The 18,486-nt window shown below is 43.4% G+C and overlaps 1 long non-coding RNA gene across 2 annotated transcripts; it reads left to right on the plus strand.

The window, feature by feature from the left end:
* Positions 1-239: 239 nt before the first annotated feature.
* LOC121847432 lies at positions 240-3,637 on the plus strand. 2 transcript variants are annotated; one of them, XR_006084283.1, is made up of 4 exons: positions 240-341; positions 769-1,384; positions 2,069-3,059; positions 3,270-3,637. It is a non-coding gene; the product is annotated as an uncharacterized LOC121847432 (long non-coding RNA). The 2 variants fall into 2 exon arrangements; XR_006084282.1 differs by having other exon boundaries at positions 241-341; positions 2,069-3,637.
* Positions 3,638-18,486: the final 14,849 nt, after the last annotated feature.

Genomic DNA, 18,486 nt, shown 5'->3' on the forward strand with positions numbered 1-18,486 from the left:
GTAAAAAGAATGCTGTCGTCTGTGATTGTACTGATATTGATCACTACATTACAAACATTAACTGTAAAATTATGAGTATTTACAATACCGCAATGAAAGTGAATGCATATAATTTAACAGATAGTCACTGTTATCTAACTGATTAAGCCAGTTCATTTACTATTTATGAATGGTCAAGTACAGTTTAAGGATTTTAAAAAATGCATAAAGCTATGAAAGATTATGTAAAAATAATGATATTGTCTGTCATGTTACAAATGTTGATCACTCTATTACAAACATAGACTGTGCAGCAGCTTGGCACATGCAGTGATAGGAGAGCAGATATTTATCATACCATGGTGAGCATTACCACCAAACGATTGTTTAACATAACGTTTTAAATAGTTGACGAAATTGCTAGATGTGCAGTTCGTTAACTTTGTGATGTATTTGCTAGTTAATATCGTGGAGTTTGTGGTTGGCAGCTCAGACGCGTGAGCAAGATAGCTAGCTAACGTTAATACTACCCGAGCTAGTTACCAACCAGACCTTGGCTAGCTAGCAGCAAGCCAGCTATGATAAGCAACCGTTTTTTGTTACATATGTTGACAGTTAAATATTTATTAATTCTGAATTTTGAAACATTGACATTCAGCTATTTAGCTAGATTGCCAGCTGCATTTCATAACCTACCTACTGCGCTAACTTGCTAGCTAACGTTAGGTAGTTTGCTGTAAACCAATCCCACCTTTATAACATATTTTCTCTCTCTTTCTCCTTCAACAGTTACTTGAATTGGAATTGAGGAAATTCCCTGCAATCCGCAAACTGAAGTAATATTCATAGCTAGTTTAGTTAAGCAAACTGAGTCGTTTAGCATGGAAGTGTCACGAATACCACCGAAGGTGGCTCCCCTTTCTGCTCGGGTGGCGCTCGGCGGTCCTCGTCGCCGGTCTATTAGCTGCCACCGATCCCTTTTTCCTTTTCGTTTGTTTTTGTCTAATTGTTTTCACCTGTTCCTTGTTGGGGTTTTGGGATGGGTGTTATTGAAGTTCGTTTTGCCCGCTGGTGTTTGTGCGGGCTTGTTGGTTTGGTGATGTATCGTGTTTGTTTTGAGTTTTCGTTGTCCAGTGTTTTGTAACTAGGTTTTGGGTTTGTTTAGCGCCAGTGTTTTAGGGCATTCACCCATGTTTGGACCTGTTACGTTTTGAAGGACATGAAAGCGTTTTTCCCGTTCACTTCGCTCTCTGCATTTGACTCCTCACTGATCATTTACCCGACGTTACAGGAAGTACAAATAAATAATCGTTATTGTCCCCTTTTGAAGTCCATTGTCAGTAATCAAGCAAATCAGAAAGATACACTTCTGTAGTTAATTGGAACCAAGATTAAAATCTACAAGGTACTTTTTTTTTCTTTGTCACAAGTAAATTAATAAGTATAGAGAAATTGGGAACATGTCAGGTCTTTCCAAATAATTGGCATGTGGCCAATATGTATGCTGCATGCTTAGCTGCAAATCTCAGTTGACAAAATACAATGCTTTTAAAAGTCATATGGCATGTGGCCAATATGTATGCTGCATGCTGAGCTGCAAATCTCAGTTCACAAAATATAATGCTTTTAAAAGTCATATTCGTCATCATCTTAGAGAGTCTGCTGTATCACAATGTGACACGATGCAAGGGCCGTTTGCATGTTAAAACTAACTCTGGTGTTGTCATCTAGGATGCCTTACTGTTAACTACAACTTTCAATTTCAAAACAGAACCACACCAGTCCCTTGTTGGCCAATAGAAATGTAGCATTTCAGGATACACTTTCTATGCACCCAATATACTTTCTGGTGAAACAACATTGTCGTTCCACTGTTTAACTGTATCATAGACATTTTCTAATATTACATTGCAAACATCCTTAATGTAGCCCCCTTTAAATTAGATGAATTGATTTTTGCACGTACATTTTTGTTAGTCAACAAATCAAATGATTGTATCTGAAGGGGTAGAGGACCACTGCTAGTGATTAAGAAGGGCGGACACACTAGTATAGAATTACATTATTTATGTTATTTCGTCCAACGCAGGTGCCTATTCAAGATCAACCCAGATAAGGGGTCCAAAGTGGAGAAGTCAAGAAAGCAGCATGCAATCAATCCCAAAAGTTATTTTTCTGATCTCAAACATCGCAGACTATGAATGGAGGGAGTAGCCTCGCGCACGCACGCATACAGGTACTTAAATCCACCGACTGCAGCACGCAGTCAAGAAACAGGCAGATGATCAACACTTGGCCAAAATGTTAGAACTGAATGTTTTTACATTAGCATGTTGTAAGTTGCTTTTAAGTGAATTTTTGACACGGTATATGTAAAGTTTGAGTTCAAGAAATGTTTTTGCACTAGGATCGATATACCTTGTCCTACACACATCCCCCCCAGATAGTTGTGGGTTAGGATGACAGAATAATAACTTGACATATGCTTTATAACCAAAATGTCAAAATACTGTTAAAAAAAAAAATATATATATATTGAAGTTAATTTCTTATGTTTGACACCGTAACTATCAAGTGTATAGTTCCAGAAATGTTTGTACACTGAGATTATCTTCTTAACACACCCCTCCCCTCCCTCTCTGTCTACCCCTTTACCTCTCTGCCATGCCACTGCACGCACAGGTGAAGGTTTGAACATGTATTGAATAACTTAATATACGTCATAAATCTTGAAATACATTTATAAGGAAATCCCTGTGTCATGTCTTATTTCTTTTTTTTGCTGGAGAATGCTTTCTTTTCACAACCAATAATAGTTACATTGAGAGTAGGTTTTTGTAATATTATAATTATCTGTTTTCTAGCTTTATTTTGTCAACAATTAAAGGAGTTGTCTGTTTTTTTGGCTGACCAATTATCTATTTTCACAACTGATACCAGTTGAATTGAGAGTAGTTTTTTGTAATATACAATTATCTGTGTTCTAGCTATATTTTGGCAACAATTAAGGAGTAATGTCTGTTTTTTTTTTTTCACTTAACAATTCTCTAGTTTCACAACTGATGCCAGTTAGATGAAGGGTAAGTTTTTAAAAAATATTATGACAATTATCTGTATTTTTGTGTAACTTTGGCATCAATTAAGGAATTATTTAAGTTTCTTAGCTGACCAATTCTCTATTTTCACAACTGATACCAGTTATATTGAGGGTAGGTTTTTGTAATATTATGACAATCATGTCACCCTGATCTGTTTTACCTGTCTTTGTGATTGTCACCACCCCACTCCAGGTGTTGCCCATCTTCTCCATTACACCCTGTGTATGTATACCTGTGTTCTCTGTTTGTCTGTTGCCAATTCATTTTGTTTCGGCAAGCCTACCAGCAGTTTTCCCTATGCTCCTGTCGCGATTGTTCCTGTTGTCCCGGTGTTGATCAATCTGCCTGTCTGCTGTCCTGTGCCTTTGCCCCACCTTTCTAGATTACTGACCTTTGCCTGCCCTGAGCCTGCCGGCCATCCTGTACCTTTGCCCTACCTATCTGGATTACTGACCTCTGCCTGCCCTTGACCTGCATGCCCCTGTTCGATTAATAAACTGTTGTTACTTCGATGTTGTCTGCATCTAGGTCTTACCTGAAAAGTAATAAATTATCTGTGTTCTAGCTATATTTTGGCATCAAGTCATGAGTCATTTCTGGGTTTACGCGGTCGGATTCTCTATTTTCACAACTGATAACAGTTACATTTAACAGGTTTTTGTAATATTATGATTATAATCTGTGTTCTAGCTATATTTTTTCATCAATTAAGGAGTTATTTATGCTTTTTAGCTGGCCAGTTCATTTTCACAACCAATGCCAGCAACAACAAAAAAAGAGGATTCCAGGTTAAAATAGGAGTTAATGTCGTAAAATCATTGTTTTTATATGGATTATTTATGTACATTTTGTCTGCAGTTTTCTGTCTTATTTCTGGCACTTGTGCTGCCAGAATTTTACCGTAAATTAACAGGATTGTTTTTTTACAGTGTACTTTACACCTCCACCCTACCTCCTTTCCTTCCTCGTTCCAATCCTTCCCTCCTCGTGTGAGCCAAGAACCCTTGGAGGCCCTTGTGATGTTGGCAGCATGGTATAGTGAGAAAGTGTTATATCTCTTACAGACCACAGCTTTACTTTCACCTCTCGGAATGGAGAGCATATCCTGTAGGACCTTTTTATCCAAACCCTCAGCTGGTGGTTTCAAATGACAGGTAGCATTTAAGTATTTTTAATGATCTTTTAGTTGGGACTACATCGTCATTCCCTTATCAAGCTCTGTTGGGTTCCAGGAATTTTGAACACATTGCAAAACAGCAGAATTTAGTTTGATATTAACCTAATGCAACACCACAATAAATTAATCACAAAAGGACAAAACAACCTGCAAGGCAGATAATTAAAGATTCCTTTAGAGCATTCAACGTCACAGTAAGCGCAACTTCATCAATCCCACATTACCAATTGAAATGACGTGGAAACAACGTTGATTCAACCAGTGTGTTCCCAATGGGTATACTATTTGCTTGGCAGTGGGTTATTCTGAGGGCATCTCCGAATACAGACAATAGTTGTTCAGTTGCACTAATTCGTAGTCATTATTTCACAATAACTAGGACATGCACGATATCGACGTCCTCAGGAGGGTGAACACCTCCTAATTAGAGAACGGCCATTTTCTCGGTGCTACGGTTTGAGAGATGGGAGAAAACATCAGATGAGTGCTTTGAAAAAAAAGTTAGCTTTCAATTACCATATGTTTGTTTCCCACTTCAAAGCACAGACAGCACTTTAAGAAATAACTTGACAGAAAGCCAACATTCCTTAAAAATTCTTAACAATTACAAAGGTATAGAGAGCCACCTCATTTTGAAAGGCAGAAGAAGGGTGTAGGCTGGCAAGTGTATAAAGGAAGTAGAAATAATTAAACAAGTACATTTAGGGAAAGAAAAAATAATAAGTCCTCAATTTACTTCTAACTCTCTCTGTAAGATCTGAGTTAGATTGTTTGCCAATGGTAAAGATTAATTATGAATCCGCCACATTCTTTTCTTCATGTAGGCCTACAAAAGAAAGCCTGCCATTTTTCCAATTTAGCTAAAGTAGAAATGATTAACAAGTACATTTAGGGGCGGAAAAATAACAAATAAAAATAACAAGTCCTTGATTTACTTCTAATATTATCTGTACTATTGGATTGTTTGCCAATGGAAAAAGTTCATTAAGAATCTATATTGCATATGTGCGTGGGAATAATTTGATGATATCTTAAATGAAAAGAGACACGTGCACACTGCCCTTCCCAGTATCACTTCAATGTATTAATCTTACAAATCAGCCTTCATGTAGGCCTACAAGAAAGAACCTGCCAGCTTTCTCATCTGGCTGCCAGCACACATAGTGGAAGAGATTCAAAAAAAAGATTCAAACCACTCACATGCATTTCACATTGTTGAAGCCATATTACCAGCCAGTGTAATGTTTCTTAATTGGGTTGTAAGGATAACCAAGATGTTATCCCTTTCTTATGAAATACATATGAACATACATTCCTTAGGGGTTGTTGATTCACAGGTTACTGTTGAGGGAAATAGTGAATTACATAGATTAATTACAGTCCTTCCCTTTTATAATTTAAACAGGCACGCGTACAGATAGGTCTAAGGGTACCTGAGCACTTGCCCTTTTGCCCTCCTAGGAGAAAAGTGCCCTTTCAGATTGGCAGGCGTTTTTTAAATTATATTTTAATTTCACTTTTATTTTCTCTGTTGTTATTTAAGTTAATTGCCCATCACTAGCTAAGATTTTGTTTTTAGAATCTTGGAAAATTCACCTTCCCCGGTTCTCTGTCCCGACATGAGCACGCACACTGCACTACCCCTGCAGCTAGCTAACTAGTTGATTAACATAATCTACATTCGCAATGACCATAACCCTCTTGCCTTCTTTTTGATGGGGGGTCACTTTGAGCAACTGCCCCTCTAAAAGTCTGTGCATAGCCCCGGGGTTTGCAGGATTCCAAACCCCGGGGTTTGCAGGATTCCACACTGTGGGGCAGAACCCTGGTGGATAGCCGTACCTTCTGCCCGGTACCGGGGAGCCTGAGTCCGGTGGTGACCCGCTTGTCGTCGATACCTGGAGGTGGTCTTGAGAAGGGCTGACCGGGCTCTCTTCCAGGTACGACGACAGTGACGGACAAACAACTGGGCCGATGGTATGCTGACCTCTTCTTCTTGCTCAGGGAAGAGCGGGGGCTGATACCCCAGGGAACACTCAAATGGCGATAGACCCGTGGCAGAGCAAGGAAGGGTGCTGCGGGCGTATTCGACCCACACTAGTTGTCGATACCTGGAGGTGGTCTTGAGAAAGGCTGACCGGGCTCTCTTCCAGGTACGACGACAGTGGCAGACAAACATCTGGGCCGAAGGTATGCCGACCTTTTCTTCCTGCTCAGGGAAAAGCGGGGGCTGATACCCCAGGGATCACTCGAATGGCGATAGACCCGTGGCAGAGCAAGGAAGGGTGCTGCGGGCGTATTCGACCCACACTAGTTGCAGACTCCAGGTGGTGGGGTTGGCAAAGACCAGGCAGCGCAGTCGTCTCCAGGACCTGGTTGGCTCGCTCCGACTGGCCGTTGAACTGGGGGTGGAACCCGGAGGACAGGCTGGCTGACGACCCAATGAGTGTGTAGAACGCCTTCCAGAACTGGGACGAGAACTGAGGACCCTGGTCGGAGACCATGTCCACTGGCAGTCCATGGATCCGGAAGACGTGCTGCACCATGAACTGGGCCGTCTCTTTGGCAGAGGGTAGCTTGGGGAGAGGAATGAAGTGGGTGGCTTTGGAAAACTGATCCAATACAGTCAGCACGGATTTGTTGCCATCAGATGGGGGGAGACACATGACAAAGTCCAGGGATATGTGAGACCAGGGACGTGAGGGACAGATAGAGATTGAAGGAGACCAGCTGGATCTAGCCGAGGAGTCTTGTTCTGTGCACAGATCGTGCATGTGGCGACGAACGCAGAGACGTCAGGAACCAAGGTAGGCCACCAGAAGTGTTGTCGCACAAAGGCCAACACCTGTCGAACTTGGATCATGTGTTCTTGGACGGAGAGGGAAAAGACGAGGATGTTATCGAGGTAGACAAAGACAAACCGGTTCAACATGTCGCGTAGAACATCATTAACAAGAGCCTGGAACACAGCAGGGGTGTTGGTAAGGCCAAATGGCATGACCAGATACTCTTAGTGACCGCTGGCCGTGTTGAAGGCAGTCTTACACTCTTCCCCTTCCTGTATCCACACCAGGTGTTCCATGGACCAGCTTGGAGAACACGGTGGCCCCCTGGAGCCACCGTGTGGCCGAGGAGATGAGTGGTAGAGGGTAGCGGTTAGTCACCATGATGTCATTGAGACCCCGGTAGTCGATGCACGGATGCAGGGTTTTGTCCGTCTTCTCCAAAAAGAAGAACCCTGTGCCGGCGGGGGAGGCAGAAGGACGGATGAACCCAGCAGCTAGGGAGTCCTCAATGTAGGGCTTCATAACCTTTGTCTCCGGACACGACAGAGAGTACAGTTGTCCCCAGGGTGGAGTGGTGCCTGGGAGAAAGTAAATCCCACCTCCATATGGCTGGTGCAACAGAATTGAAGTAGCCCGGGCCTTACTGAACACCTTCCGGAGGTCTTGGTACTCGGAATGGCGGAGAGGTCCAGGGCAACTTCCGAGCCCCCAGAAAGACATCCCGGGGCAGGCTCTACTGACTTCAGGCAATGGGTGTGGCAGAACGGGCTCCAGCCCATGGTGGCACCAGCAGACCAGTCAATGAGGGGATTGTGTCACTGGAGCCAGGAGAATCCCAATACCACGGGAACCTGACTGAGGAGACTTAACGAGCAGGAATTGAATCGTCTCACTGTGGTTCCCTGACACACGTAGGTTGATGGGGATGGTTTTGTGGGTGACCCAGCCTATAGAGCACCCGTTCAGCGCTCTAACGTCCATGGGAATGGAGAGGGGCTGAGTATGGATGTCCAGCTCGGAAGCCAGGGTAGCGTGTAGCATCCATAAAGCTCTCAGATGAGTACCCGGAGAGATTGACTCGTTCCCCCACAGCAAAATGGCATGAAAAGCGGGGAGAGTAAGTGGAGAGGAAAAGTTATCCGTATGGCCCAGAGTACTCGCTCCTGCCAGTGAGCCTGGTCTTTTAGTGGACAGGTGAAGACGAAATGACCAGTACTCCTACAATACAGGCAACTCTTAGTGTGAAGCTTGTATAGCCATTCAGCTGGAGACAGCCTAGCTCTGCCTAGTTGCATAGGCTCTGGAAGAGGTGAATCGGCAGTCTTCGGAGGCTCTCGGAGGAAATCAGTTAGCCTAAGCAACGGAGTCGTCATGGACTTCCGGGATGCCTCGGAAGCGAGGTGGAATCGACACTCCTCTCCTTACTTTGTTCCCGTGGTCGCCCATTGATCTGAATGGTCAAGGTGATGAGCCAGTTGATATCTGTTGGTGGTTCCCGGGTTACAAGCTCGTCCTTTACTTCCTCCGATACTCCATGCAGGAACATGTCAAAGTGCTTCTGGGTTCCAGGCACTATCAGCTGCCAACGTGCAGAAATCCACTGCATAGTCTGCCACACTTCGGGAGTCTTGCCGAAGTTGGAGTAACTTCTGGGCAGCCTCTCTCCCGGACAATGGAGCCTCAAAAACCTTCTTAACTTCCGCCACAAACTCCTCCAGACTGAACCATACAACCAACTGTTGTTCCCGTACTGCCGTAGCCCAGGCGAGAGCCCTCTCGGACATCAGCGTGATGAGGTATGCTATCTTAGAGCGGTCCGAGGGGAAGGAGGAGGAGTGAACACTGGGCGAGAAACGCCCGACAGGTGCCTGCCTCTCCATCGAAGCATTCCGGGGGAGGTAAGCGGGGTTCCTGGGAAACCGGGGTGACTAGGGAGGCGATGCTGCTAACAGCAGGGTTGCTGAGGGGGTGGGAGATTACCATAATGGTATGCTGCCTAACAGACTACCTGCGGAATTGCTCCAGCGATGTGTTCAATGCTTTGTCATGGCATTCGGCCAAGGTCTGGAACCCTTCCATAAGACCATGAAGCAACTCCTCGTACCTTCCAATGGTGGCTCCTTGGGAGGAGATGGCGTTGTGGAGCTGGTCTGAGTCTGCTGGGTCAGTCATGGCCAGTTCGTACTGTCACGTTTCAGGTAAGACCCAGATGCAGACAGTGTTGAAGTAACAAAAGTTTATTACTAATACAGGGGCAGGCAAAATGACAGGTCAAGGGCAGGCAGAGGTCAGTAATTTAGATAGGGTTCAAAATGTCCAGAACGGAGGGCAATCTCAGGGTCAGAGCAGGCAGGGGTCAATAATCCAGTGTGGTGTGGCAAGGTACAGAACGGCAGGCAGGCTCAGGGTCAGGGCAGGCAGAAAGGTAAAACTAGAAAACACTGGTAGGCTGGCAGGTTTCACGAAACAAAATTAACTGTCAACAGAAGATGGGGAAGATTGGCGACACCTGGAGAGGGGTGGAGACAAGCACAAAGACAGGTGAATCAGATCAGAGGGTGACAATTATGAGGTAATATATATAGGTCAGTGAACCTTAATTCTGGTCCTTTGGTATCCATTCTGATAATTGTTTTAGTTGCAAAAAGACCTTCATTTGTATATCATTGGTTAACTCAAGCAGGTCATCTGTACAATAATGAAAGGTTATATATTACAGTACCAGCCAAACATTTGGACACACCTACTCATTCAAAGGTTTTTCTTTATTTTGACTATTTTCTACTTTGTAGAATAATAGTGAAGACATCAAAACTATGAAATAACACATGGAATCATGTAGAAACCAAAAAAGTGTTAAACAAATCCACATTTATTTTATATTTGAGATTCTTCAAAGTAGCCACCCTTTGCCTTGATGACAGTTTTGCGCACTCTTGGCATTCTCTTAACCAGCTTCATGAGGTAGTCACCTGGAATTAACTTCAATTAACAGAGTTACCTTTGCTGCAGAGGATACTTTCATCACCGGAGGTGGTGCAGCCAGCGGGTTTCTCCACGCATCGCGCCGACAGAAACAAACATCTTTCTGGTAAGAAGAGGGGCGGGGGCGTATGCCTTATGGCTAACGAGACGTGGTGTGATCACAGAAATATACAGGAAGTCAAATCCTTCTGTTCACCTGATTTAGAATTCCTCACAATCAAATGTCGACCGCATTATCTACCAAGAGAATTCTCTTCGATTATAATCACAGCCGTATACATTCCCCCCCAAGCAGACACATCGATGGCTCTGAACAAACTTTATTTGACTCTTTGCAAACTGGAATCTCTACATCCTGAGGCTGCATTCATTGTAGCTGGGGATTTTAACAAGGCTAATCTGAAAACAAGACTCCCTAAATTGTATCAGCATATCGATTGCGCAACTAGGGCTGAAAAAACCTTGGATCATTGTTACTCTACTTCCGCGACGCATATAAGGCCCTGCCCCGCCCTCTTTTCGGAAAAGCTGACCACGACTCCATTTTGCTGATCCCTGCCTACAGACAGAAACTAAAACAAGAAGCTCCCACGCTGAGGTCTGTCCAACGCTGGTCCGACCAAGCTGATTCCACACTCCAAGACTGCTTCCATCACGTGGACTGGGATATGTTTCGTATTGCGTCAGATAACAACATTGACGAATACGCTGATTCGGTGTGCGAGTTCATTAGAACGTGCGTTGAAGATGTCGTTCCCATAGCAACGATTAAAACATTCCCTAACCAGAAACCGTGGATTGATGGCAGCATTCGCATGAAACTGAAAGCGCGAACCACTGCTTTTAATCAGGGCAAGGTGACTGGTAACATGACCGAATACAAACAGTGCAGCTATTCCCTCTGCAAGGCTATCAAACAAGCTAAGCGTCAGTATAGAGACAAAGTAGAATCTTAATTCAACGGCTCAGACGCAAGAGGTATGTGGCAGGGTCTACAGTCAATCGCGGACTACAAGAATAAAACCAGCCCAGTCACGGACCAGGATGTCTTGCTGACAGGCAGACTAAATAACTTTTTTGCCCGCTTTGAGGACAATACAGTGCCACTGACACGGCCTGCAACGAAAACATGCGAACTCTCCTTCACTGCAGCCGAGGTGAGTAAAACATTTAAACGTGTTAACCCTCGCAAGGCTGCAGGCCCAGACGGCATCCCCAGCCGCGCCCTCAGAGCATGTGCGGACCAGCTGGCCGGTGTGTTCACGGACATATTCAATCAATCCCTATACCAGTCTGCTGTTCCCACATGCTTCAAGAGGGCCACCATTGTTCCTGTTCCCAAGAAAGCTAAGGTAACTGAGCTAAACGACTACCGCCCCGTAGCACTCACTTCCGTCATCATGAAGTGCTTTGAGAGACTAGTCAGGGACCATATCACCTCCACCCTACCTGACACCCTAGACCCACTCCAATTTGCTTACCGCCCCAATAGGTCCACAGACGATGCAATCTCAACCACACTGCACACTGCCCTAACCCATCTGGACAAGAGGAATACCTATGTGAGAATGCTGTTCATCGATTACAGCTCGGCATTCAACACCATAGTACCCTCCAAGCTCGTCATCAAGCTCGAGACCCTGGGTCTCGACCCCGCCCTGTGCAACTGGATACTGGACTTCCTGACGGGCCGCCCCCAGGTGGTGAGGGTAGGCAACACCATCTCCACCCCGCTGATCCTCAACACTGGGGCCCCACAAGGGTGCGTTCTGAGCCCTCTCCTGTACTCCCTGTTCACCCACGACTGCGTGGCCACGTACGCCTCCAACTCAATCATCAAGTTTGCGGACGACACAACAGTGGTAGGCTTGATTACCAACAACGACGAGACGGCCTACAGGGAGGAGGTGAGGGCCCTCGGAGTGTGGTGTCAGGAAAATAACCTCACACTCAACATCAACAAAACTAAGGAGATGATTGTGGACTTCAGGAAACAGCAGAGGGAACACCCCCCTATCCACATCGATGGAACAGTAGTGGAGAGGGTAGTAAGTTTTAAGTTCCTCGGCATACACATCACAGACAAACTGAATTGGTGCGGGAAAAAAACTGAATTGGTCCACTCACACAGACAGCATCGTGAAGAAAGCGCAGCTGCGTCTCTTCAACCTCAGGAGGCTGAAGAAATTCGGCTTGTCACCAAAAGCACTCACAAACTTCTACAGATGCACAATCGAGAGCATCCTGGCGGGCTGTATCACCGCCTGGTACGGCAACTGCTCCGCCCACAACCGTAAGGCTCTCCAGAGGGTAGTGAGGTCTGCACAACGCATCACCGGGGGCAAACTACTTGCCCTCCAGGACACCTACACCACCCGATGTTACAGGAAGGCCATAAAGATCATCAAGGACAACAACCACCCGAGCCACTGCCTGTTCACCCCGCTATCATCCAGAAGGCGAGGTCAGTACAGGTGCATCAAAGCTGGGACCGAGAGACTGAAAAACAGCTTCTATCTCAAGGCCATCAGACTGTTAAACAGCCACCACTAACATTGAGTGGCTGCTGCCAACACACTGACTCAACTCCAGCCACTTTAATAATGGGAATTGATGGGAAATGATGTAAAATATATCACTAGCCACTTTAAACAATGCTACCTAATATAATGTTTACATACCCTACATTATTCATCTCATATGTATATGTATATACTGTACTCTATATCATCTACTGCATCCCTATGTAATACATGTATCACTAGCCACTTTAACTATGCCACTTTGTTTACATACTCATCTCATATGTATATACTGTACTCGATACCATCTACTGTATCTTGCCTAAGCTGCTCTGTACCATCACTCATTCATATATCTTTATGTACATATTCTTTATCCCCTTACACTGTGTATAAGACAGTAGTTTTTTTTTTTGGAATTGTTAGTTAGATTACTTGTTGGATTATTACTGCATTGTCGGAACTAGAAGCACAAGCATTTCGCTACACTCGCATTAACATCTGCTAACCATGGGTATGTGACAAATAAAATTTGATTTGATTTGATTTGATAATTACCAGCCTCAGAAATTGCAGCCCAAATAAATGCTTCGCAGAGTTCAACAGACACATCTCAACGTCAACTGTTCAGAGGAGACTGGTTGAATTTCTGCAAAGCAACCACTGCTAAAGGACACCAATAATAAGAAGAGACTTGCTTGGGCCAAGAAACACGAGCAATGGACATTAGACCGGTGGAAATCTGTCCTTTGGTCTGATGAGTCCAAATGTGAGATGGTTGGTTCCAACCGCCGTGTTTTTGTGAGATGCATAGTAGGTGAGTGGATGATCTCTTTATGTGTGGTTCCACCGTGAAGCATGGAGGAGGAGGTGTGATGGTGCTTTGCTAATGACATTGTCTGTGATTTGTTTAGATTTCAAGTCACACTTAACCAGCATGGCTACCACAGCATTCTGCAGCGATACACCATGCCATCTGGTTTGTGCTTAGTGGGACTATCATTTGTTTTTCAATGGGACAATGACCCAACACACCTCCAGGCTGTGGAAGGAGAGTGATGGAGTGCTGTATCAGATGATCTATCATCCACAATCACCCGACCTAAACCTAATTGAGAAATTTTGGGATGTGTTGGACCTCAAAGTGAAGGAAAAGCAGCCAACAAGTGCTCAGTATATGTGTGAACTTCTTTAAGGCTGATGGAAAATAATTCCTCATGAAGCTGGTTGAGAGAATGCCAAGATTGTGCAAAGCTGTCATCAAGGCCAAGGATCTCAAATTTAAAATATATATACTCTTTTTTGGTTACTACATGATTCCATAGGTGTTATTTCATAGTTGTGATGTCTCCACTATTATTCTACATTGTAGAACATAGTAAAAATAAAGAAAAACCCTTGGATGAGTAGATGTGTTCAAACTTTTGACTGATACTCTACATATATATTAGGCATTCTCTATATATTTGGCTATTGTTGGCCAATAATTTAAAAAGACTGTAACGGTTTTCATATAGTGGTGATGAAGGAGAGTCGGACCAAACTGCAGCGTGTCGATTGCGATCCATGTTTAATATAACAAAGAAACACGAACTTACAAAAACAATAAACGAAACCGAAACAGCCTATCTGGTGCAAACTAACAAAGAGTACACATAGGACACTAAGGACAATCACCCACGACAAACTCAAAGAATATGGCTGCCTAAATATGGTTCCCAATCAGAGACAACGATAAGCACCTGCCTCTGATTGAGAACCACTCCAGACAGCCATAGACCTTGCTAGACAACCCACTAAGCTACAATCCCAATACCACCACCAAAACCCCAAGACAAACACACCACAATTACAAAAACCCCATGCCACACCCTGGCCTGACCAAATACATAAAGATAAACACAAAATACTTTGACCAGGGCGTGACAAAGACTACACACACACACACACAAAATGTCCCCACTTGTCAGAATTGTGTGTTCTTGTTTTACTATCCTTGTGAGGACCTCTGGTCCCCAAAATAGTAAAACCAAAAACACACACCATTTTACAAACATACCCACAACCTTGGAATCATCATGCATATTCATAGTTTAAAGTATCATCTTACATTATATATGAATATAAGAATGCATATCGGAAGTTGATACGTGGTTAAAATTAAGGCAATGCTGCCCACTCCCATTACAAAATAGGGCAACCTCTTACTATACATGTCAAAAATAATAACAGATACCCCCATAAGTATTGAGTAAATATCACCACAGGTGCAAGAGAGTCAACATGAAATTAAAACTATAGTTTGTTTCTGGATGGGTGCACATTAAAACCCAAACGGCATCCACATGCATGTGCACATCTCTTGACCAACCAGTCTCCCTCATTATCCCTCCTCTTAACTACTATTCTGTCTATGTGAAGTGTGTGAAGTAGCCTACAACCGTTGCAACCTCTTTGATCAAGTGAGATGTGACTGGAGCTTAATGGTAATCCTTGCCCTTGGTCAAAAAGGCACAGTGGGAGTCATTAACACTGCAACTAGGAGCTGTTCAACCTCTCGGTTGGCGCCCACTATCCCCCTCCCCTCTCTTCCTTCTTCTCCTTTTCCTGTCTCATCTCGTTCATGTGATTATGAGAATCATTCCTTCATATATCCAAGTTCACATGAATTCACAGTAGTTAAAGAGGCTATATGGAACCTTTGCGTCTGAGGGGTCACCTAAATGAAGGGAAATATTGGATAGAAAAATGTACTAATGGGGCACACCTTCCCACACAGTTGAGTAAGCACATGAATTGTTTGGCTAAAAATGAACATTTGTATGGTTTTGAGATAATAAATGGATTAATATTAAGTCATTAATATTATAGCACATATGTACATTCTTCATACAAATGGGAAACCGTTGAGTGTGAAAAACCCCAACAGCGTTGCAGTTCTTGACCTAAACCGCTGCGCTTGGCACCTACTACAGTAACATACCCTGTTCAAAGGCACTCAGATATGTTGTATTTACCAGTCACCCCCTGAATGACACATATAAACAATCCATGTCTCAATTGTCTCAAGGCTTAAAAATCCTTCTTTAACCTGTCATCCTCCCCTTTATCTAGACTGATTGAAGTGGATTTAACAAGTGACATCAATAAGGGATCATAGCTTTCACCTGGATTCACCTAGCCAGTCTATGTCATGAACCACCACAAAGTAAACATGCATGCCAACATTTTGCAATTAACCAAATTTCCATAGTGTATGTAGCTGCATAAAACATTGGCTTATTGCTACAGTAAACACATGATTGCATCGGCCCATATTATATAATGTCTAGCCTAGTTGGCTTTAGAGAAAAAAACGGTCAGATTTTGTAGACCGCCTAAGGGCCACATTCTTATATCTTGAACAAACACAGGAATGCCCTTATGGTAATAGTGGGACTGGCTTACAACATGCCTCCTTGTGATGCACTGCTGATGGGATGACCACGCCTCATGATCGGAGCTCGTCGGTGCCTCCTGCAAATTACACCACATTGTATCAGAGCTCTGCACTCTTCAAAAAAGGGGATCCCATAGGAGAACCCTTTCAGGTTTCAAGTAGAACCCTTTTTGGTTTCAGGTAGAACCCTTTCGGGTTCCATGTAGAACCCTCTATGGAAAGGATTCTACATGCAACCCAAAAGGGTTTTACCTTGTACAAAAAAGGGTTCTTCAAAGGGTTCTCTTATTTGGACAGCTGATAGTTCTAGATAGCACATTTTTCTTCTAAGAGTGTACTGTGGTTCTGAAGGACTGCTCCTAGTCCTCTGTGTAGGCAGGTTTTCAGGAAATTCAAAGATATGGATGTTCAAGTGAACTGATGTGGATACAACCTTATCAATATTTAGTGGATGTTTTGCTCATAAACATGTTCTCTAATCTATTATCCTGCATTTATCCAGGGAAGTCACGTTGATATTGACAACTCTTTTCCAAGTGAGCCCTCGCTAAGCAAGCAGATATTTTAGTATGTCATGCCTCATAACAGAGTTATGGACATAGTACATGTAAAGCGACAGAAATGGTCATAAACTGCCATGAACCTCTAAAAGTCTAAGGGGGGGTTCTACTAAGCTGACACGCCCTGATCTCTCCACCCCCCCAGGTGTCGCTTATTTTCCCCAGTGTATTTATCCCTGTGTTTCCTGTCTCTCTGTGCCAGTTCGTCTTGTCTGTTTAGTCAAGTCAACCAGCGTATTTTTCTTTTACTCCTTTTGCTATTCTCCTTTTTCTAGTCCTCCCAGTTTTGACCTTTGCCTGTTTCTGGACATTGTACCCGCCTGCCTTACCATTCTGCCTACCTTGACCACGAGCCTGTCTGCCACTCTGTACCTCTTGGACTCTGATCTGGTTTTGACCTTTTTGCCTGTCCACGACCATTCTCTTGCCTACCGCTTTGGATTATTAAACATTGTATGACTCCAACCATCTGCTTCCTGTGTCTGCATCTGGGTCTCGCCTTGTGCCTTGATACTAAGCAAACATATGGAATTGTTTTAAGATGGTCATACCATGGATCAGTTTGCTATTTGATTTGGAACTTTAGGAATAAATAAATAAAATATTGATTTTGACCTTTACTACTATAGACCTTAGAAACACATTTAATAACACATTTATAAATGGCCAAAAAGAGAGTCAAAAAGTGAATCATAAGGAATAAGGTTTTGAAGTGTCTGTCCTGTATCTGGGAGATATAAGAAAGCTTAGGAAATATATACAGTATGAGTTAAGTTTGCACACACCTACTCATTCAAGGGTTTTTCTTTCTTATTTACTACGTTCTACATTGTTAGAATAATAGTGAAGAAATCAGAATTATGAAATAACACATATGGAATCATGTAGTAACCAAAAAAGTGTGAAACTAATCAAAATATATTTGATATTTGAGATTCTTCAAAGTAGCCACCCTTTGCCTTGACTGCTTTGCACACTCTTAGCATTCTCTCAAACAGCTTCATGAGGTAGTCACCTGGAATGCATTTCAATTAACAGGTGTGGCTTGGTTTAAAGTTAATTTGTGGAATTTATTTCCTTCTTAATGCGTTTGAGACAATCAGTTGTGTTGTGACAAGGTACGCGTGGTATACAGAAGATAGCCCTATTTGGTAAAAGACCATATTATGGCAAGAACAGCTCAAATAAGCAAAGAGAAATGACAGTCCATCATTAATTTAAGACATGAAGGTCAGTTAATGTGGAACATTTCAAGAAAATTTCTTCATGTGAAGTCGCAAAAACCATCAAGCCCTGTGATGAAACTGGCTCTCACGAGGACCGCCATGAGAAGACCCAGAGTTACCTCTGCTGCAGAGGATAAGTTCATTAGAGTTACCAGCCTCAGAAATTGCAGCCCAAATAAATGCTTCACAGAGTTCAGGTAACAGACACATCAACTGTTCAGAGGAGACTGCATGAATCAGGCCTTCATGGTCAAATTGCTGCAAAGAAACCACTACTAAAGGACACCGATAAGAAGAACAGACTTGCTTGGGCCAAGAAACACGAGCAATGAACATTAAACCAATGGAAATCTGTCCTTTGGTCTGATGAGTACAAATTAGAGGTGTTTGGTTACATCCGCTGTGTCTTTGTGAGACACAGAGTAGGTGAATGGATGATCTCTATATGTGTGGTTCCCACCGTGAAGCATGGAGGAGGTGTGATGGTGTGGGAGTTCTTTGCTGGTGACACTGTCAGTGATTTGTTCAGAATTCAAGGCTCACTTAACCAGCTTGGCTACCACAGCATTCTGCAGCGATACGCCATCCCATCTGGTTTGAGCTTAGTGGGACTATCATTAGCTTTTAACAGGACAATGATCAAACACACCTCAAGGCTGTGTAAGGGCAATTTGACCAAGAAGGAAAGTGATGCATCAGATGACCCGACCTCCA

This window comes from Oncorhynchus tshawytscha, linkage group LG10 (assembly GCF_018296145.1).
Source record: "Oncorhynchus tshawytscha isolate Ot180627B linkage group LG10, Otsh_v2.0, whole genome shotgun sequence".
NCBI classification, from domain to species: domain Eukaryota; kingdom Metazoa; phylum Chordata; class Actinopteri; order Salmoniformes; family Salmonidae; genus Oncorhynchus; species Oncorhynchus tshawytscha.